The sequence below is a fragment of the Astyanax mexicanus genome, chromosome 20 (assembly GCF_023375975.1).
Source record: "Astyanax mexicanus isolate ESR-SI-001 chromosome 20, AstMex3_surface, whole genome shotgun sequence".
Lineage (NCBI taxonomy): Eukaryota > Metazoa > Chordata > Actinopteri > Characiformes > Acestrorhamphidae > Astyanax > Astyanax mexicanus.
The window spans coordinates 27607318-27630550 of record NC_064427.1 but is presented as its reverse complement, the minus strand read 5'-3'; positions in this window follow the sequence as shown (position 1 = coordinate 27630550).

The following is a 23233-nucleotide window of genomic DNA, read 5'->3' as shown; positions in this document are numbered from 1 at the left end:
GCCATGAATGTTACCAGCCAGATACTGCTGGTCATAGTTAGTGGAAAGACTTATATGTGGTAATGGCTTTTATGATGTATTATTATGGTACATATGTGACACTGTGGCTCAGAGAATGTTATATTTCTACACAAATTCAGAAATGAAATGCCCCATCCGTCTGGCACTCACTGTCAGGCCTCGCTCCACCTACAATCATTCAGGTTGCCTTGCCAGCATCAGTCACAAGATAACACCTGACAGCTTATACAGGTGTGGTTGTTCCCAAGCTGTCCCCTGAGGTAACACTTCATAAGCAATTTACATACTGCTGTCCCATGACTTTTGCATGTCAGTGTTTAATTAGAGAGATTTTCGTAATCCTCATTAGGAAAGCTCCACTGATTTTAGTGTGCTGCCAGACACTGGGTTAATGCAGTTGAGTGGACAGTACAGAAAGTGAAGAGATCCAATTAGGAGCTTCTTCATCATTCTGATGATTCATTGGCACAGTCATGCTATAATTATCCCACCATGCTATAATTATTTCGCCGCAAGCTTAGCTTCTTTACAACCCTTTAGAAAGCTGAATATACAGTATATTCATTTAGCTGAATCTCTACGGCTACGTTTACTTTACAAGCCACTTTGCTCAAATCAGATTTTTTGCTCAGATCTGATTTGGCTCGTGATTCACATTCACAAACAGACCAGTAAGTGACCTGTATCTGTGTGTAATGTGAACGGATCTGTCCCTGAAATGCCTCACATGCACACATTGAAAAAAAACGTCTTATTTAAGAGAAGACTCGTAGCTTTATAAACAGAAATGGATGTGTTTACATCTCATATGTGGAGCATCTTGCTGGAGTGGAGAAACAGTAAACAGCTGGTCTTAAGTACATGGCCAGGCGGTTTGCTTTTGCTGTTTTTGCAGCTTTAGCTGCACAGCTGCACCAAGAGATGTGTGAGAGAGAAGCACATAGCACATTTGTAAAAGCAAAACGATGCATGAATTCTAATTTGACCGTTTACATTCATGTTGCATTTTATGCACCTGTGGGAATTTCAGTAAAGAAGAAACTTCTTATCTGTGAAGTAAGTGTTTATTAGCTCAGTAAAACACTGAGCATTACAATAAATACAAACAGCAATTTTACAAGAAGCAGTTACAGCTTTTACAGCCCTGTTTTCCTTAAAACATCTCCTAATCTCTCCTCCTCATCTGAGTTGAATAGAGTTATTTCTAGTTCTCATCATATTACTCAACAACTGGTTTGCTAAATTGGTAAATGTGGTAAATCAGGTGAGCTGCTGACGGAACTGAACATAATATACACATGCTGGCTGAGGAGCATCCTGCATCTTCAGCTTGGCTCAAAGGATATAACACTTAGTTAAACATTTTAATTCCTTGTTATGTTTTACTGCCTGTATGTTTATTTGCATCTGTTTAAACCATATATGGTGCTTTTGTCAGGTAAAAACACTCATATTGCTGAGATACATGGATTAGTGTAATTTGCTTTGGTGCCTAAAACTTTTGCACAGTACTGTATCTGATTTAGGACCACATATGACAGTGACTCAAATCTGATTTGGAACAAAAAATTAGATTTGGCACGTTCACACAGCCATTAAAAATCAGATTTGAGTCACTTCAGCCTGGTGTAAATGTGAATGTGGCCTATATGAGTGTGATTCTGAGAATCAGCTGTGTTCTTCTTAAAGTGAGACCTTTAGCGTCTCCTGCGTTCACTTCCCTGGAACAGTTTCACCAGTTTCACAGACATGTCCAGTCATGTGCTTTGCCTCGGTTCCTGTACTGTTGGTCTTTCAGCATTCCTTCAGTTCTCTCAGCCTTGGGCAATCAGCAAATACCTTGACCCACATTACAACATGTCGGAAGCATCAAACAGCTTCAGAGACGGTGACTGAACCCACGCGTTGAAGTGCCTTCATTACAAAGTTCAGTCAAAGTTGTCGGTAATAGACTAGGTACAGATCACTGGTTATATAAGCTATATATACATATAGTATTCCCTCTGATCTGATCAGCCATAACATTACAACTACTAACAGCACTTATTAATATGAATATGATAATCATTTGATTATCTGGTTACTTACAGCGTCAAATGGCATATGCATACAGTGGTAAGTTTGGGCACCCCTGATAATTTTCATGATTTTTCTTTATAAATCATTGGATGTTTGGATCAGCAATTTCAGTTTAACATATTACATAGTAGACAAATACAGTGATATTTAAGGAAAAAGTAGAATAAAGTTTATAGGATTTACAGGAAGTTTGCAATAATTATTTAAGCAAAAATAGGCAGGTGCATAAATTTGGACTCCCCAAAACAAAAATGTCACAAAAACATCAATATTTAGTAGATCCTCCTTTTGCAGAAATAACAGCCTCTAAACTCCTCCTACAGCTTCCAATGGGAGTCTGGCTTTTGGTTGAAGGTATTTTGGATCATTCTTCTTTATAAAACATCTCCAGTTCAGTCAGGTTTTATTCAGGTTTCTGAGCATGAACAGCCTTTACGCTTTAAGTCACAACACAGATTATTTTCAATAATATTCATGTCTGTGGACTGAAATCATAATTCCAGAACATTGTACTTGTTCCTCTGCATGAATGTCTTAGTAGATTTTGAGCATTGTTTATGATCATTGTCTTGTTAAAGTGTCAAGCCCAAAAAATTCTAAAAAAAAAAAGTGGCTTGTTTTTGGAGTGTCCAATTTTAGACAGGCAGAAACTGGCTTCACTACAAAACCAACCAAAATAAAGCCCCATGAAGGCTTATGAAAAAAACTGGTAACATTTCTGCAATAAAAACAGCATTTAAATCTGTCTAACACAGAATTAATGAAATGTTATTTACTGGCTCATACTGTGGCATCAATTGTGGGCTTAAATTGAACTCACTATTTTTCATGGAGCAGATTGAGATATGGATGATATCTGATTTACATGTCTGATTAGGAATGCACTGGAGCTTGAAACGTCAAGAGTTCGCTGTAATGTTTATGGAAACATCTGAAGGCCTGTAGATACACAATCACAGTGGCTTCTGATTGGGGTTTTTTATGGATATGTTTCAAACTGATTTAAGGTTTTAGCTACTTATTTAGCATGATAATATTGCCAAATGTCATGGGCTAGCAGATTGCACACAATTGAAAAAAACAGGAGGACCAGTGAGTTGTTGTTTTTTTTTTTTTTTTTTTTTTTTTTTTGCTTTCTCGGTCACGTGACATCAAGTTCAGTAGCTCCTCCATTTCCACTAGCTGTTGTGTTTATGTGGATCTCAGTGGATCCGCATGTCCAAAGTGTAATTTTGGTGTGTGGCAGTGGACAAATAGCTATTTTATTAAATGTGAGGTGACGAAACTCAGAAATGTTTGTCCGAATGGGACTAAAATTACTGGAGTACCACAGAGTTTAGCAAAAGTAGGTAATTCAGCCTGTAATTTTCACAGAGGGCGTCTGAGAAGAACACATACATGGTCGTTCTGGACAGGAATAAAATCACAGAGGACCCCCCATAAAAGAGACAATTACCCCAAGACCCCCTGAGACACTAATCCCATCCGGATATGGCTTTAGTGTTATAATTTGGTCACAATAAAGGCTTCTGCCTCGTGACTCTTTTATTAAAAAAAAAAGTTAGTGCTAGCAATGCTGCACAGTGGAATAGTGCAGTAATCCCTGTCCTGCACATTTTTTTTGTGGATTCCCTGCTTTTGCACCAACTGATCAAGTGTGTTTGGAGCCAGAAAAGAGCTAAAATGTGCAGGGCATAGGTACCAGGGTTGAGAAATGGAAATACTGGAATACTAAACAGCCCTCTTGACTCTACTAAAACTCCAAAAACTACATTGTTTTTCAGGGTCTTGGCAGTCATATAAAGGTTTTGATTCCGATTTCTTGCCAGCATAAGAACAGTTCTCTGCCAGAACTTTTATGACCAAAACAGAGCAAAACAACTATTACTTACACAATATTGACTCATTTAATTGTGCACGATATTCAATAATATCAATTATTGGCCCTGTATTGTAGCTGACAGATGAAACCGAAGTCTCCACTGTGAGAACTTGGCTGAAGAATATGTCCATAGAGTTGTCCAACATGTTTAATGCTCTTTGATGATGATCAGGACATGCAGTGTTGGCTGTAGGACTCTCAGAACAAAGTGAAAAGAAAATGAGTCTTGAAGTTGCGTCGAATGTTGTGTGAGGATCTGAGAAAAAGATATCTTTCAGTCGGTTGAAGCAATGTCACTGGAGGATGGAGTTTCTTTTAAATTTTCAATTTTACAACCAGTCAAACTCAATTACCTGCGAACTCCCTTTAATAAAGCAAGAAAGATGATAAATTCTCACCACAGCAACCAGCGTACGCATGATAGAGGACTGTGGGATTAGATTTTGGCAGCAGGTTTTCTAACATGTTGTTGGAGTGTGTTCTTGGAAACAGTTCAGAGCCTTTGAAGCTGTTTGAACCTCTGTCAGGCGGGTAAAATCATTTTTCATGCCACACTGAGAAAGAAACAGGATGTGGAATTACGCAATGTCAGGGGAGCTTAACACCGATGTTTGTTGTTTTCACAGTGCGATACTGAACACGCAAGCCCTCGCTGTTTTTTCCACAGGAGTTCTGAAAGTGCTCACATGCCGAAGGCCTACGCACGTTCCACTTTCATCTGCTCTGTAATCGAGCTCTTCTGATCATATGATACACTGCGTTAGACATGGACCAGCGCTGAAGTGGCCAAGGAGGAGCACAGTGAGATCAGAGAGCAGCAGCTGTTTGGGGGTCCTGTGAGAGAGCTAATTTACTGTAGCATATTATTAGAGTGGTCACTTCTGGAATCTTTAAAACAGCCTAATATACACCAATCAAGCCTTTCATTATGACCACCTTCTGCTTTCTACACCAATTACACATTTTATCAGCAACACTGATACCAGCGGTGGATCTAGGGGCCATCAAGGGGCCACAATATTCAAAGAAGGGCCAAGTACACTAATTTCACCAGTCACACCATGTTCAAACACTTGCATCTTATTTAAGGTATAAACAGTAAAATTTATGGTGTTATTTTTGTGCCAAAGGTTTTACATAAAGAAAATTAAGAATCAAAAAGAAAAAGTGTATGTTGCAAGTTCAAAACAGAAAAACAATATATCACATACATGTATTTGAATATACGTGGTTACTGTATTATTCTTTTCAGTATTACAACTCTGTTGTTTAAATTGTAGTTCAGATCAGTTTTATCAAACTACTTACAAAAAAAATGTTGGGTTTAAATCAGACTCATGGGCTGTGTCAGGTCTGGACAGAGCATGCACTGGCTTTGATAGGGTGTGAGCTCTAAATTCTAGATTGCTTTTTATGTTAATTCAGTTTATCTGACAACTGTTAAATTTATACGGTTTATTAGAGTGAAAATACATCTTGTGAATTATACTAAATACTTGAAGTGTTTCATGTCCACTTTAAGCTTTAAGCTCTGTGTCTCATAAAGACAGAAAAGCCATAAAATATGTTCTCAGATGAAAGAAACCAGATCTATTTTCTTTTTTTATAATTTTATTTATAATTTTCCCATTTTCTCTCCAATTTTACACGGCCATTTACCCACTCTTTAGTGATGCCCCAACACCAGGAGGGTGAAGACTAGCACATGCCTCCTCCACCATTGCCTTTTTTTTTTCAAACTGCTGCTGATGAAGCATTGCCGAGTAGCATCACTGCGCTCTCAGAGGAAAACGCGGCGACTCGATTTCAATACAGCAATTCACAGACGCCTCGTGCTGATCAACATCACCCTTTGGAGTAATGAGGGGAAAGAACACAATCTACCCACTAAGAGAGAGAGAGCAAGGCCAATTGTGCTCTCTCAGGGCTCCGGTAGCTGATGGCAAGTTACATGAGCAGGATTCGAACCAGATCTATTTTATATATTTAAAAAGCACAATTCATTTAAAAAAGGCATAACAACCAGTGATGGGGGAGGGGGGATTATTATGTACTATTATGTTCTTCCTGATGAATGAACTGCCCATATAAGCTTGTAATGCTCTCTACTGTCATAATAATAAGAATATATGAAAACAAATCCCCATAAGAATGTCTTTTTTTCCTGCCAAACTATGTAAAATATTCAGTACTGATTGTAATCTTAAACTCTGGGGATTTTTCTTTTTTTTAACTCTGATTGTCATCTGAGAAGAAGTCATGTCATGTGATGAGCACGTGCCGTTTACCGTGTCTGAAATACCAGTGAAAGTGAGGTTTCTGAGATCATGGTTTCTCACAGACTTCTGACTGCTCTGCAGCCCTGAGAAATTCCTCACAGGTGTTAAACACTGAAACTGCAGTCAGAGCGTCTGATAACTGAGCGTCTGAGGAATGTCCGGAAATCTCTCATGCATAACCAAAAGATGAGTGTGAACATTCTGTTCATAACTCGCTGGAAAACGGAGCCAAGCACAAAATTGCGTCAGCATTTGATTACCAACCCTCATCATCTCTGCTATCCTACAGTTTACATTACAGTGTCAGTGTGTATAAATGACATAAAAATAATAAACACAGACATTTCAGCAATGTATCCACTGTCAGTCAAGCAGATAACAGGCTGTCAGTCATTCAAATGAAACTGAACTTAAAAACAGCCAGGGTTTACTAGAAGGGTAATATGACAAAGTAAATAGGTGCTAAAGCGCTGTCACCATGATCAGGAGATCACTGGTTTGAATCCCGGTTATGCAGCTTGCCATCAGATGCCGGAGCCCTGAGAAAGCACAATTGGCCTTACTCTCTCTGAGGTGAGTAGATGGCGCTCTCTCCCCACATCACTCTAAAGGGTGATGTCAGTCAGCACAGGATGCACAGGGTGCATTAGCAGCAGTTAGAAAAGAGGTGGTGGCTGACTTCACATGTATCGAAGGAGGCATGTGCTAGTCTTCACCCTCCTTGTGTTGAGGAATCACTGATAGGGGATATACAGCCGATTAGCAGCTGAATAAGTAGGACAATCGACATAAAAAATGAGAAAAAATTAGACATAGAATCTTAACCCTTTCAGACCCTGCGTCGATTAAAATGGACGTTTTTTATGTTTTGTTGCACAGAACACTAATTGAGACCTGTTGTCCATCAGAACAGATCATAAACCAGCCAACGAAACAGTAACTTAGCCCCGCCCACTGCACTGGACAGCAACTCAGACAGCAGACACTAGGGCATGTCAGCACTACACAACAAAAAAGACAAAGCAATACAAGCTCTTTTTACAAATTCTTTGTGATTTAGAACACTTATATCATGTTTAGAAATAAAAAAAATGGTTAATTGGAATTGTTTTAATATACATTTTATATTAGGTTAGTAGTGTCAGCGTTCTTACATTTTTCCATAACTGGAACATAATTCAGGTCTGAAAGGGTTGAAAAAAAAGTCAGAAAATGAAAACTGTAATTTTACACCATGCTCATTTAGCTCTGTTAGCTGTTTTTCTAACAAAGAATACATTTCCTTTATAATTTCAAATACATATCCACTGTATGAAAATCTGATCTGTTAGAATAAAAAACTTAAATTTGCCTTTTACATTTACGTTACATTATATATTCATTTTGGAGCATTTTTATTGCTCACTTTTTCATGAATTCTTGAAACCACCTTAAGAAAACAACTAGGTTCACTTTTAGTGCCATAGATAATGCATTAATGACAAGATACCCGGACACATCAAAAGTCATGTGACAGCAGTATGTAGTGATAGTGAAGCATTACCTCAGTGGACAGAAATCCTGTATAAGATCCACACCTGTATAGGTTGTGAGGTTTTCTCTTGTGAGACTTAATACTGTCCAGCATGCTCCTGAACCCATGCATATATTTTTCAGGTCAGTGCAGGGTTCTTAAACTTCCATGATACTACTACCTGCCCCATTGGTTTGGGAGATAGGAGTCTTCTCTCCTTTTCTCATCTTCAGTTTCCCTAAAGTGAAGGCAGTTATTGGATGCTGGAAGGATTTACTCTGAACTTTCATAACTCACCCTGGGATGATTACATAAAAACTGGCTTCAACCTAAAGAGATTCTCATCACCAACAATAAATAAATAAATCATTCCCTGATGGAGACAATATCATATAGGCTACAATTAGCACACAGGCATGAATATTAATGCATATTTTGTCTAGATATAACAACCACAACATCTACAAAGTCTACATAGAACTCCTAGGGTTCAAATGTAAGAAGCATGAAAACCTTTCATAGTGATCTGAGGATCAATGGTTTGAATCCCGGATCACTCTGTTTTACAATCAGCAGTCGGAGTTTGAGTAAGTAAATTTGGCCATGACCTGTTGGCCATGATCTTCCCACATTACTCTGCACTTTTCTCCAGCATTTTAGCTACCCAGTAATACATGTTTTAAAAGAGGCAAGCCTTCATCCTCCCAGAGTTGGGAGAGTTCATATGAACAGGTATTAGGTGGTAAAACAAATCCCATTTTAGTATTGTAAAGCACAGAGTTGAGTATTTTGTTAAAGTGTGTATTTGTATCAGTTCGTTTGATTGTGCAGAGTGCAGGCAGTAGCTGCTGCTGATGGATTAAACACTGATTTAACCACACTCACTCATCTTAACCAGCATTAGAATAAAGCCCACCCAGTATTAGTTGCATTGAGTATTAGTATGAGGAGCTGACTGACTACTCTGGAAATTATCTGGCGAGGTTTTTTTTTATAGTCCTTGTATTGTTTTCCACAGGCCTTTAGACATTTTCTGTTCCCATTTTGCATTTAAAATGCCACCTGGACGATGTGTAAAATACATTTTGAAAGGAATTAATAACCTCCAACTAAAGATTCAATTAAAACACGTTACAAAGATGTAAAAACATTGTTAGTGACAATTATGTCCAGTTGTTTATGATGATCCCACTTTTTGTCTATGGGATTGTGGGATCAATAATGTGTGTTTTTTAATAAAACAAGTAAAATAAGGCAAAATACACAACAAAAACTTTATTCACAAAAGAGCCATTAAAAACACATTCACGCATTCTTACACCACTGTGTTCTCAAGCACCACACTGGGAGAATTGAACAGCTGAACAGAATCACAGAAAGAAATAGAACAAAACAGAACATCACTGTCTAATGAAAAACATGAAATTTCACAGGAGAAAAATAAAACCTTCTTAACTTCCAATGAAGCTCATTGTGAAGAGTTTATTTCAGGTAATTTTGGAGAATTTCTATTGGTCCATTTATCAAGAAATCTCAAAACAGCATAAGGAACAGTTTGTGTTCAAATTACATAGTACACTAAAAAGCAATAACTTTTTATTGGACAGTTACGATAACCACACATTTCTTATAAGTTAAAATAGAGCTGAACACAAAACAAATTAAACAATTTTTTTTCTCTAGACGACTACATTTCAGTGACAAATAACCAAGATACAGTAGGAGAGTATCTCAGAAGAACTAAACAGACCAAAGTCCTGCATGGTGTGGAATATATAAGTGCACCTTTCCTACCTGTCTGAAACCCCAGGTCACACAAACAAATCAAACCTCTTATGAAAGTAATGTAATAATAAGTAATGAAACAAAGTTAAACTAAACATAAAATTCCTTAAAACAAAACAAAACTCTCTAAAACAAAGAGAAAAACTCATTAAAACAAACTTTAGAAACTTGCTGTGAGCCTGTGAGCTGATGCATTGGAACTGAGTCGCTGCGCTTTCCTCCGAGTGCGCTGTGATGCTACTCTCTAATGCTGCATCAGCATGAGTTTGAAAAAAGAGGCACTGGCTGATTTTACGTGTGATGGAGGAGAAATGTGACAATTGTCCTAGCTAAATTGGGAGAAAATATGGGGGGGAAAAGATATTTGAGCCTGAAATGTAGTGGAGTTAAGATAAACATTCACACAAAATGTAAATGCTCCAATAAAGCACAGATCTACAAAAACTAAAAAGTTACATTTACTTTGGTACAGTCCACCACTGGGTTTAAGTCATTAACTTGGTGTAAACGTGTCTCAGTCTCTATGTAAAGAGTTATAAGCTATATTTTTGTTTCCGCTAACGTTTGGCAATTGTAGTTCATTTAGGCCTGTAAGAATGCTCTTTTAAAAACAATCAAATCTGTGAGGTCTCTATTGTCATTCCTCACTTCATTCTGAACACTAGAATGAAACGCTTTGTCAACACTGCGTTTGATAAATGGCCTTGTTTGTGAATTGTCTGCTCCTCAGGAACAGCGCTGACCCCACATTTCCACTCTCTAAGCTGTGTGAAAATCACAAAGCCTGGGCTCTTTTACAGCCTGACTCTCAGTGTGGAAAGAATTCCCTGCTTTGAAAAATCCTCTATTAAAAAGGCTCGGTCTGGACCCCTCGGTCGGTGGGGGCCGGGGGTTCTCTGCTGGTGTCCTGACCTTTTAATTGGAGTGAGGCAGTAGGCCTCAGGAGCCCAATGAATCTGCTCGTCACTCTTATCTCTACAGCTGCTGCTTTGGGGAGCGGCTTGGGGAAGCTCAGTTGGAAGCTCGAGCAGCAGCAGAAGAAGATATGAGCTTTGACATCGCACACATCACGATCTCCTGCAGCATTAAACATGCAGTGGACCAGGCTCTGAATGTTAGACAGCGCGGCTTAATTGAGCAGCACGCAACTTGGCAGCATGCAAATGATTGTTACTAGAAGTTACTAGAGTAAATGAGGAGGACAGATGCTGATGCTGTCTGAAAGATGTGTATACATTTTGAATGGCGAGAGAAGTTTTTAGGCACAGAAGGAAATATAACTGTACCGTAGAACATCACACTCACTTCTTATACTGTGTCTCCTAGACAGAGTATATATCATCTCAGCTATTAGATTCCATTGGTTTTGTAATGTTGCGGGCAAACCTTGAAGGAAATAAATACTGTAACTGACTTACAGACTGCAAAATCAATAGGCAAGCTCCACACAACAGGTGAAGAAAAACTGAAAAAACATGACATCTAGCTCTGGAAAAAAATAAGAGACCACTTCATTTTCTGAATCAGTTTCTCTGATTTTGCTATTTTTAGGTTTATGTTTGAGTAAAATAAACATTGTTGTTTTATTCTACAAACTACGGACAACATTTTTCCCAAATTCCAAATAGAAATATTGTCATTTAGAACATTTATTTGCAGAAATTGAGAAATAACAAAAAATAACAAAAAAGACGCTGAGCTTTCAGACCTCAAATATTGCAAGAAATAACAAGTTTATATTCATAAAGTTTTAAGAGTCCAGAAATCAACATTTGATGAAATAACCCTGGTTTTTAATCACAGTTTTCATGCATCTTGGCATGTTCTCCTTCACCAGTCTTACACACTGCTTTTGGATAACTTTATGCCACCTGGTGCCAAAAATTAAAGCAGTTCAGCTTCATTCATCTTCCTCTTGATTATATTCCAGTGGGTTTCAATTTGGTAAATTCAAAGAAACATTTTTCATCATTTTTAAGTGAACTTTAATTTTTTTTCCAGAGCTGTATATATGCGTGTATTACACATCTAGGTTACTGTGTATACGCATATGTGTGCTGCTACATGTGGTCCTGTGTTCCTGTGAAAGTGCTTGTAGTTAATTACTTGGTCATTGGTGGAACATGATTTTAAAAAGTCTGAGAACAGCTGATTTACTCCACTAGGGGGCCTACATGAACAGGGTTTGCATCATCTTAAAGGAAATTCCTCATCGCTTCCATCAGTTCACACTTTGGACACTTGTAGAACAGTTGAGGGCGTTTTCTGATCCAGTTTAGTTAAGACTTGTAGAGAAGTTGATGAGCGGTTGCTTCACACTTCATGCTGCACACAGTGAGAGGCGTGAACCTCTGCGGCTGGATTTCAACACAGCCTGGAATGTTTAACCCAGACTTCTGTCATTACCTGCATCTTACATTATAGGGAAGCAGTCAGGAATGAGTCTTCTAAGATCATCTTCATGGGGAGAGTTATTTTGTCTGCTATTTAACAATAATCGGATTTCCTCTTAAAAATCCCTTCCAAAGTCATGAACAAAGCACTCGATTGTGGTGGATTTAGAAGACACTTAGACAATGACAGATTTCAAAAGTCTTTAATACTGGCAGAGTGAAGCTGTAAATATATATATATATATATATATATATATATATATATATATATATATATATATATATATATATATATATATAAAAAGTGTCATCTGCTTTTCTGTCTGACAGAATCATACCTGACTGGATGCATTTCATTTATTTTACTCCTTTTATGCATGAATTACAACATGAATGACACATTTTTTCTAGCCAATAAAACAAAAACTATACATAAAAGTGTGAATATTGGATTGCTACTAATGTATACTGCTGTTTTTTTAGTGTTGTGAATGACTCGCTTGCCATTTTAATGTACAATTATTTTAAAATTGTATATATTTTTTTGCAAAAATGTCATTTGTAATATAAACCAAAGGATAACTTTTTAACACGATTATTTTAAAGTCATGTGATTTGATTACTTTCTTGGTTAGAAATGTACAAATAAGTCATACATTGACACAGACACGTCCCAGCTAACAGAGAACGTTTTAAGAACGTTTGGAAACATTTTAAAAAGTATCGGGAAGGTTACCGTAGGTAACATTTAGAAATAATGTTAGAGGAATCTTCTGAAAACTTGACATAATAATAGTTCACAATGTTATTAGAACATTCCTCACATAACCTTCCCAACTAGACGAATACTAACATCATGAAAATGTTAAAAGCATAACTCCCGACCCAAAAAATTTAAACATTGAGGTGACGTTGCATCGATGTTACCTGAATGTTTAAAAACGTTCACTAAAAACATTATAAAAATATCCAGACAATTTGACAGATTGAAAATTCTACTAACCAAACCATTGTTTACTGAGATGTTTGTTAATAACCTTTCTTTATTTAACTTAGAAATTTGCAGCAAGTAATTCAGTTTATTGTGAGAATGATTGAGAGCGCAACCAACTAATCAAAAACTCAAAAACTGTTTATGAAGAGTTCATTTGAAAGAACAGATAAGTGGACATTTTGCACATTAACTTTAAATATTTGTAGATATTTATTTCCTTTACTATTTTTTAATATTTATATTTTATACATTAGAAGCATTACCACATTGCCTGCTGGAACACTGTAAGAACGTCAGTGTTTAATTATGCCTTTGCACACTCATGATAAAAATAAAGTTAAATATATATTTTAAAGTGACAGTCTGTATTATTTTGTTTCTAAACTTAAAGCAGAGGCATTTCTGAGTGTAGAAGGGATAAAATATTTTGTTTAATGGTACCAGTGTGCTGGAAGGACCATCCCTGCTAAGCCTAATATATTCATTCTAAAAACTGGGGTGTCGGGTCGCTTTTCACGGGAGTTCTTCTAACCACGTCGCGTCTTTACTTTTTTACATCACATGTACAGCCTCTAAAAGAGGATTCGGCTCAGTTTTACTGAACACGAGCGGCTGGAGGAGCAATGGAGGCTTCAGAGCTCAGAAAGTCATAGCTCAGTAGCTCCTTCACACATAGTAAAACCAGAGTGTTGAAGTAGTTCAAGTGAAGTTTCTAAATGAGCGCTCTCTCTCTCTCTTTGTGTCTCTGACTGAACATAATCAGGAATCGGATTCATCCGCTCTGAAAGGAGATCCCATCACAACCGCCCAGTTTAAAATGATTCATCCGCGTTCTCGGTGTAATTACCCATTCTCACCAGAGAGCCCTAAATCCCGCAAATCCCAAAATTTACGGACAGCTTTAGTTTTCTCAATTTACACTCAAAAGCTACTATAAAACCATACCAAATCAAAACTTACTTTTATAGTACATTTACTGTTATCAGACATCATAAACCCAAAGTAGAAGTAGAATTTTACAATAGAAGTTTAATTTATCATTTTTGTACAGTAAAATAGGTTAATACTGGGAATTCTCAAGAATAATAAACTGGTATTTTCTTTAAATCCTGCTATTCTGCAGCAAATGTCTAGGTAAGTTTAATCTTCTGAAATGTACAGAATGCCATTTCGCTCACTCTGTTATTGTTAGTGACCAGCTGAAGAGTGTGTGCATTCCTCAGAGCATGTCTGAGTGTGTGTGTGTGTGTTAGTGTCATTGGCGTAGGAACCGGGGGGGATGGGTGGGACCTGTCCCACCCAATATTGGAAACAGGTGGATTTGTCCCCCCCCAAAATTATATCGTTTCGCTCAGATCAGCTGTACTATTAATGAGGAGACAGACCGGACCAATCACGGAGCTGGTTCAGGTATTAAGTCCCGCCTCTCAGCACAAACAGCCAATCAGCTTGCTGGTTTTGCGGCCCGCGGTGTGCTAGTGGGGGAAGCCCCGCCCCCTCGCTGTGAGATTTAGCAGCGGGATCGGGCTGCAGCAGCTTCAGCTGATTAAGATCTGGATATACGGGGATTTTACTAACAGAAAGGTAACGATAGGCTAACCACATAAACTGTGATGATGTTTCTGATAGCTGGTTAAAAATACAAGACTCTAAATCAGCACACAGTTTAAACCCACTGTGATTAATAAACTGCAGCTGTGTTAGTGTGTTAGCTTAACTTTGGAATTAGATAGATTGGAAGTCAACGTTAAAGAAAAAATAAACTATATACATAATGTTCAACTTGCCCTGTACCTGATCAGCTAATTACTGTTTCATTTTTAAACTGTCTTTATTAATTTAGGATTACAGGATTTACTGTGAGCTATAATGAACGGAAATTCATTTAGTTAACTAGTTATCTAGAAGCCAGATGTAGTGGATAGTCAGAATTTAGTACAGTACTTTATGTTTGTAGTTTAAAGCAGTTTCTTAACCCTGATCACTGCCCCAAAATTGTGTTTTCCACCTGATCCAGCTGATCAGCTAATAAACAGTCATTTACTGAGTTTACTGAGTTTAATCATGTATATCCAGCAGTGCATTAGACACATCATACCACCACTTACTTTATTAAATGTCTTTAAAGCAGAGAAAGCTCTAGAATATGTAGAACAGTGTTAATATTCAGTAGAATATGTAAGAACAGGGTTCACAGTAAGGCCACATGTCCTGACGTTTATAATCAAAATCTTTATGAAACATAAAGTTACATTCTTTTACATAAAAGGACACCAATCTTTAGAAGAGCTCTTAATAGAAAAATAAAAGCGTAGGATTTTTTTAAAGAGTGGAGAAAATGTAAATATACAACAGAATTGACATGCCAATACATGATAATAATAATAATAATAATAATAATAATAATAATAATAATAACCAAATCTGTTATTATTTTAAATATTAGGTGATAACTGATAATTTTTGTCATATGTATATGTATATGCATAATTGTTTCTTACAACAGTAAATGTAATGTGAAGTAACATGTTTAGGTTGTAAAATCACCTTGTTAACTAATAAAAAACAAAATACAGAAAAAAAAATATTATTTGTGATTAAAAGTAATTTCCACAAATGTTGTTCTAAGAAACTATAGGGTGGGCTTGGGTTCATATTGGCAAATGTGTCCCCCCCCCAATATCAAACCTGCTCCTACGCCCTTGGTTAGTGTGTGTGCATGTCACGAGTATAAACCAGAACCAGCTGTTTAGTGTTGTGCCACTCAGATTTATTCACGTTCACTTCTCGTTTATGTCCTGCAGTCTGCCATCACTCTGGAATCTCATATGGTCAGTCAATTACAGCTCCATCCGAGCGTTCACTGTGGGCACGAGGTCGTTTCACATGTTCACTCAGGATCCTGACACTCGCCCTAATGAACAGAGGATGTGTTCTATCTGTTTTCACTTTTCTCTGTGATTTCCACTGGGATGCACTGTTTCCATGTTCTGTCAGGTTCCTCGTCTGCAGTATCAGCAGAACGTCTCAGGCTGTGATTTACTGTTAGACTGATACGTCTGAGGTCCTGAAGGTTAACCTTGGAATTCTGCGTGAGCCATGTTGTCTTGTTTGGTTCCCATCTTTCACACTGACAAATGAGGCTTTCTCAGCACCAAAGCACAGCTGCTGGAGGGCCTGGAATTTGTAGCAAACTTTCTCGACATATTGCTTCTGGTTTGCGTTTTAAAAAAAACTTACAGCACATTTTATATGTGCCCACATAAAAAAGAAACTTACACAACATTGGCAGTATCATTAATTGGTCTAAAATCACATTGCACATTGTAAAGATTATTTAGGTTAACTGAATAATACACTTTAAGTTGTACTTTAATGTATAAATAAAATGTCAGTATGTGTGTAATTTAAGTTTTTTTTTAGATCTGTTATTTTTACTCTGAATTAAATGAACTTATTTTTTTCTGTAATAATGGGCTTGTGAGAAAAATAAAGCTCGGCTTTGTTCAGAGCCACATACTGTATTTAGCATAATAATTTAACTAATAATTATTCCTACTTTTTTGTGTTTCTGTCTTCTTTTAGCATTTAGTCTAATCACAATGCAAATACCCCCTGCAGATCTTTTTGGTTGGGGTTTTCCCCTTACTGGTCAACCTAGAGTTAGCTCTAAAGGTGCTTAAGGGACTTACACACTGCACGCGCTAGTTGCGGCGCGGTTCGCTGACCCCCATAGGATTTAATTGTTTCTAGAGCGGTAGAGCGCTTTGGCGCTGCCGCGGAGCGGTGCGTTTCCCCGCCCCTGACCACACCTCTACAGCGCTGCCGCTCCCGCGGTCAAAGTTCAACATGGTTCAACTTTGACCTCACGGCAACCGGTGCCGCGGCAGAAAACGCTTGAGGTGACTCACGTGGCCAGAGAAAAACAGTAGTCCAAACAACAATAAACACGAGCGAGTGATTAAAATTAGTGATTAGTGAACATCTTCAGCTGTACAGCACTTCCCTACACTCATATAGAGATAACAGGACGAAGAGCAGAATCAGAGTTTTTTTCTGATGCTTCTTTTTCTTCTTCTTTTAGGTTTATGGCGGATGGCAGACCAACTGAAGGTGCATTACCGCCACCTACTGAGCAGGAGTGTGAAGTGTGATTTCGGGAATTGAAATGGCCAATAATATGCAAAATGTAGGTGGAAGGAAATTCATGACTAAGTACATAAAAATAAAAGAAAGTAAACGAGAGAGAAGAAAATTATAAAATAAAAAAATATTCTGATGCTGGGAGACTCAAAACTACAAACACTGGTCGCAGAGGTGACGAGTTTTAGAAAACTCCTATTATCAGCAATTTATCAACGCTGGGCGCCAGCAGCAGCACAACACAACCACCACTGACCAGCGTCCAACAGCACATGCGGAATGAAGCGGGGCATATCGCGTGCAGTGTTTAAGAACATTTAAGAACCTTAAAAGAGAATCCGGTCTCTGGTGGGTAGGTGGCGCTCTCTCCCCACATCACTTTCATTGTGATGCTCACAAAAGGCATCATCTATAAGCTGATGTATCAAGGTTCTGCCATTTTCCTCTGAGAGCATTGACTGCCTGTTGTTGATGAGAAAGTCCTTTTAGTGGGTGGGTTAATTTACTCAGCTAAACTGGGGTAAAAACAAAACCCCATATTATTACATGTAAGTCAAGTGATGTTATGTAATTTTATGCTGTTTCACACATTTTTTTCCATATGATAATGCTTTTTTCTTTTTATGGCTCATTTAAATGAGATTCTATTATTCCCATGTGATCATGCAGTCTCTTAAGGAAGTTTAATCACACTGACTTAATTACACTGAATGATGAGTATAGCTTGATCCAGTTCTATTAGTGTTCTATTTGTGTTGCTGTGCTAAACATGGTTTTACAGTAGGTGCCAAAAATGATTGCTTCAGATATTCCATATTTTCATATTTCCATTGTTTTGATTCATCACCAGAAAAATATAACATTCATTCAGCCACTGCTTCCTATACCTACATTTGTTAATTGTGGTAATTGTGCTTTTTGGCATGCTGAATGGTTCTGCTGACCTGCCCCTGCTCCTGCTGTGAACTCCACTGACACTTTATTCATCTTCAGAGCGCCTGGAAGAAAGTACTTAACACGCTCTTAATTATGAGTGGGGTGGAGGTTTGGGATCAGGCCCTAACGAGGGTTTAGCTGTGGATGAAAGATGGAGCGCGTGTTTATAGCACACATCCTAATCTAGGAGCTATCCCTGAAGAGCGCGCTGCAGCTAATGAGAGCATCATTAGAAATGCTGTGCAGTAATTGTGTGTTTGCACGCCCTATATATATACAGTACACCAGCTCTAAAAGCAGATCTCAGAAATTACAGGAATGAAAAATATATTTTATTACAGTGTAGAGTGCTCATTATTACAGCTGTGTGCAGCAGTGTTATGAGGTCTCATTAACACGGTCCTACACTTTAAATTACACTACATTTATAAAACAGTCTTCAGGACTGAATATCAGTAAAGAGCAAAAATGTGACTTGGGAATTTGAATAAATGTAGAAAGAAAGCATTTAATTGTTTGTAATGATGCTGGTTCTGCCTTTTTTGGACTGCTTTTATAAAATGCACAAAACCAACTGTTACAAAGTTCCCCCAAATTTTCACCAGTTTGTAATTGCTAGGGCGATCTTAAAAATGCAAAAATGTCTTTTTTTAAGTCCATAATTTTACATGGTATTAAACAACTGACATGGCACATGTATATTTTAGATTTTATGCCCAAGCCCGGCCTGACGCCCAACCCGAACTCGGGCCGGGTCGGGTCGAGATTTCCCCCACTTTCATCGGGCTCTTTTGGGTCGGGCTCAAGAAAATGGTCTGTGACGCAGGCCTAAGTTTTTTAATGCTTTATTTTATTTTACATAAATAAAGATATGGTGTGATAATCACTATATAGCAAATTAACGAGTAACACTGTGATCATAAAGAGTTACAGAAGTTAGTACATCACATGATTTTAAAACGTTCCTGGAATTTTTTTGTGTAATGTTACAGGCTAACCTGAAACCGGGATCTTTTTCAAAACATTCTTATAACTTTCTCTGTTAGGTTAGTTGGGTCTCTCTCAAATCAATTGCACAACAATGACCTATAACATGGACATTGTTAGACATATTTTTTTATTTCTCCCTTCTGTTTGAGTACTCATTGTTACCTCTGTCCATATTGGTGGAGTGAGCAATTATGAAGTGAGCATTATGAAGCACACCTGCCACCAATCAAGTGCAGAGACGTGAAAAAAAGAGGTGGAGTCTTTCGTTTAAATCTGCAGGATGAAACAGGTGACTTGTTTGCTGGAAGTCTTCAAGTGAGTTTGATTCGGCTCGGTTTATTAATCATTAGTTTTGCAGTATGTCTTATTTTTAGTGTTTGTGTTGTTGGTTAGAGAGTTTATCTGTATGTTTAATGTCTCTTTGCTGTTAGTGGGCTCGCTCTCTGCTTTTCTTGACAAAGCTGCAGTTTTGTTCACCTGACTCAGAGTTTAAACCCTAAGCCCTGTAAGCTTTTGTAAAATAATTGACTTTACTAACTAATGTGCGTTCTGTGAATGTAGTAAGTAATAGTAGTGAACTAGACCCTAAAATTTTGATTTTGCAAATGTATTCTTTTATTTTCTTTGTTCCTGTCCGTGTTTAACACTAGACTATGTCCAATACTTGTCTGTTCTATTCATGTATATCTGTTTTATCTAAATTTGTATTAATAATAAATTCAGTGTTCTCTTCTAAAGTCTACTTTCTTCTTCTCTCTTTCACTCACCAGTACTCCCAGCACCTCTACATTAATCATCTCAGTGTTTAGCACGTCTGGATCTGCTATACGCCTTTAGCAGGAGCATGGTCACTTACTTGTACCTCTGTTAAATATTTTTAAGTCAATTTTCATTATATTTTGTATATTTGAATCCCTGTCCAAGATTAATTTGATGTGCCGTCTGCATTTGATTCAAATAAATCATTTAAATCAATAAATGATCTTGAATCATTAAACTTTCAAATGTGACTTGCATGATTTTAAGTGGGTTAAGTCTTACAACCTAACACATTGTGAACGTAAAGTAAGTTAGACAACTTCGTAACGCGCAGAAATCCACTTCACCACTACGCATTCGTTGCATAAGCCGTACAGGCACACTTACGCGCCGCAGATGCGCATGATCACGTCTTGGTAGCGGGGAATGCGCAGCGCTAAATAATAGACCCCTGTTGCTTCTTTCCTGCACTGTGCATTCAAACCATTCTGAACAGATTTCACTTGATTAGGAGTTGTATTAAAAAAGTCCGTTTTAATGTTCTGTTTAGTGTAGGAATTTTAGCGGGCATATAAGGGCAATTTATGGAATGCTCGGGTATGGTCAGCTTTTTTTTTTGTCCTTTCTAAGCTCTAGTCGAATAAAATTTTAAATCATATTGGCTTAAATTACTGCTGAAAAAACTTCTTAGTGTCTCATTATTACAAGGATCTGGTTGACTGTCTTTTGAAAAAGTAACTCATCTTTTGCAAACGGGCTTGAATTACTAAAGATCAACTTATTTCTCTACTCAAAAAAAGCTACATCACCACGTTCCTGGGGCCATCTCGGGTCGGGCTCAAGAAAATTGTCTGACATCAGTCCACGTTTTTTGAAGCTGTTTTTACTTTATATAAACGTATATGGCATGATATTAACAATATAGCAACTTGACACACAGTGATCGTAAAATAAGTGCACAACTTCACATTGCGCACAGGTCTGCCCCTCCACTACGCGTTGATTTATACCTGACGCCTTGCGGAAGCCGCAGGTCTACACGTTGGTCAAGGGAGGCGGCTGCCAAAAATTGGGGGTTGAAATCTGGAAATAAAGACACTTAAGTGAGCATAATTACGTCTTCGCAGCGCTCTGTTTTCTTAAATAATATGCCTTTTTACATTCGTGCACTGTTCATTATCATTCTGAACAGATTTCACTCAAACTTGGAATTGTTGTAAAAAAAAAAAAAAAAGGTCTGTTCCAATGCTGTACTTTTTAAAAATCTGGGGTAACGCTCGGGCTATTTTTTTATCCCAATACAATCGGTTACAATACAATTGGTATTTATCATTTTTTATGAATAAAACTTTTGTCTTTTTACTCTCAACAGTACTCCCAGCACACCTGCCACCAATCAAATGCAGATACGTGCCAAAAAAGGCGGAGTCTCTCTATTAAATCTGCAGGGAGAAACAGGTCACTCGCTTGCTGGAAGCTGTTCAAGAGATTTGGTTCGGCTCAGTTTATGAATCATTAGTTTTGCAGTCGGTCTTGTTTTTAGTGTTTGTGTTGTTGGTTTGAGAGTTTATTTAGAGGTTTTAAGCCTGTTTGCTGTTAGTGGACTACCTCTCTGCTTTTTCTTGACAAAGTTGCAGTTTTGTCCAGTTCAGAGTTTAGGGCCTAAACCCTGAAAGTTTATGTTAATTAATTGACAGTACTTTTCTTTGTTCCTGTCCCTGTTTTCTCTCCTAGATAACACTATACTAACTACACCACTCGTCTGTTGTATTTATGTCTGTCTTTTATCTTAGTTTTTATTAAGAAATTGTTTTATGCTTGTAAATCCTGCTCTCTTCTGTCTCTTTTACTTTTACAGATCAGCTCCTCCCCTACGTGATGGTTTATTTTTGACGCGTCGCAAAAGCCTCAGGTCAACACGTTGGTCAATCGCTGTAAACTTCAAAACCTTTAGAAATATGCGGTGGTGCGACCGCCACGAAAATTAAACTTTTGGGGTTCGGAATATGAAAGTTTTTTTTACCCAAACTAGAAATTGTAGTAAAATAGTACGTTTTAATGAGAATTTCTTTAAATAACAATGTGGGGTATCAGGCTCATTGTGGTAATTTATAGAATGGGCTCAGGTATACTCTGGCTGTTTGTTTTGTTTATTTTTTTTTTTTTTTGGTCCCGGTCTTGTTAAAATAAAATGTAAAATCTTTCATATTTGTTTTAATTAGTGCTTCAAAGTGTTTGCAGGGTCACATCCTTGTGACACGGCTCTGGTTGAACTCTCATTGAGTCTTTTGAAAAAATAATCTTTTGTAAACAGAAAAATCTAATTCCAATCGATTTGAAATGCTGTTTCAAGGACTTGGTCGCAGTTCCATTTCCTCAATATAGGGCTTGGTTTTCGTGTAGAATAAAAATCAAGTAATTTGAGTCTTTGGAAAAGTAATTCCAAACAAGTAAAGTCAACCAGTTGTCTGACTTTAATTTGCCATGGGTTTGAAGAAGATCCACACTAAAAAACCAGCTCATCACCAGATGAGAATCTTCTTTCAGGTCATATTCAGTGGGTCCGGAGCTTAGAATTCCTGAAAGTGTGACTTTTAAAATGTGGTCTGAAGTTACTTAAACATTTTTTGAGTTTTTTTTTTCCTCTCATTTTGCTGTTAATAAATCTTTAGAGAACCCACAGGCCCAAAATAAGCATTAATTAAACATACAATAAAAATGTTTCCTTAAGAGGCAAGCAGGAAAAGTAGTGAAAAAAATGCATTGGTATTTCTTGGTGCAGCTCTGTGATCATAAAAAAAGACTGAGAGCTAAATAACCATGAAGTGCACATGAAAGTGACAGTCGTATAATCACGGAGAGCTGGGAAAGGTTCCTTAAGGAGAAGCTCACTTCAAAGTGTTCTGTTTTAAGTGTTTTTTCTTGTGTTACACAAACTCAGAAACAGAGGGTCGTAAATATTCAACTCAAGTTTAGATTCGACCTTGGCTGTAATTTACATGACGTTGTTTTCAGTTGTAGAAAGTCACTTTCATTTATCGGACAGCAATTGTATTTTTATTAACCACTCGCTCTCACCAATTTAGCTGCTCTGCTCCTCTAGTTCAACTAATAATTGGATTGGTTCATTTTATCTGATCTGTAAATCCTTGAAATGTGAGTCATTGTATTGAGTGAAACGTGATATATCACTGCCACGCAAAAAACTCCAACAGCCATTACAGGAGGAAGAAACCTTGATTTTTAAAGGAAGTCACTGTACAAATAATTGTATTCCATGTAATTTTAAATGATTTCCAAATTTGTAGATAATATAAAGGACAGCTCAAATTATGCCTGAAAGTCAATCAATCATGTATTACTTAGATGTTATGCAACTGCTAAACGAAAATGAAAAACAAATGAAAAAATAAAAAACAGCTAAATGAATGATTGAATTTTTGTTCAACCATTCAACAT